The sequence below is a fragment of the Geospiza fortis genome, unplaced genomic scaffold (assembly GCF_000277835.1).
Source record: "Geospiza fortis unplaced genomic scaffold, GeoFor_1.0 scaffold373, whole genome shotgun sequence".
In the NCBI taxonomy this organism is placed as follows: domain Eukaryota; kingdom Metazoa; phylum Chordata; class Aves; order Passeriformes; family Thraupidae; genus Geospiza; species Geospiza fortis.
Window position 1 is genome coordinate 447,967 of NW_005054518.1, and position 987 is coordinate 448,953.

Genomic DNA, 987 nt, shown 5'->3' on the forward strand with positions numbered 1-987 from the left:
ATCCACCCGCCCCGGGGCAGCGAGGGGTGTCCCGGATCCCCCCCGTGCGTGAGCGGGTCCCGGGGGGCGGCGGCTCCGCCAGCACCGTCCGGAGCGCCCCCGGACCCCGCGGGCACCGACAGGGACAGCGGCGCTGGGTGTGACGGGGACAGGGGCACAGCGTGGGACTGCGGCTCTGGGGTCGGGTGTGGGATTACAGCCCGGACACAGGACCCCACTGTGGTACAGAACCGCAGCTCTGACACTGAACCCCAAATCCAGGTTTGGACACAGGACCGTGGGTCAGACGTGACACCACAGCTCCACATGGGATCATGGCTCTCCCACAGGACCCTGGCTCTGGATTTGGATGCACAGCTCAGACACAGAATGCCAAATCCAGGTTTGGATCCAGGTTTGGATCCAGGACCGTGGGTCAGACATGAGACCACAGCTCGGACACAGAACCCCAAATCCAGGTTTGGATCCAGGTTTGGATCCAGATTTGGATCCAGGACCGTGGGTCAGACGTGACACCACAGCTGTGACACAGAACCCCAAATCCAGGTTTGGATCCAGGACCGTGGGTCAGATGTGGGACCATGGTCTAACACAGAACCCCAAATCCAGGTTTGGATCCAGATTTGGATCCAGGACCGTGGGTCAGACGTGGCACCACAGCTCCACATGGGACCACGGCTCTCCCACAGGACCCTGACTCCGGATTTGGATGCACAGCTCAGACACAGCACCCCATCTCTGGGTTTGGATCCAGAGCCATGCCTGGGACACAGCACCCCATCTCCCAGCCCAGTCCCAAACCCTGCATCCCGCAGCGCTTCCCGGGAGCTGCACGGGGACCGTGAGCGTGTGCCGAGGGCTGAATCCCCATCCCCCGTGACACGGCCCCGCATCCACCCCCAGAAAGGTTCCCTGGGTGCCGGCAGAGCCGGAGGAGCCGGCACCGCCCGCAGGAGCGGTTCCGTGGCTGGGGGCGCCGGCGGAGTG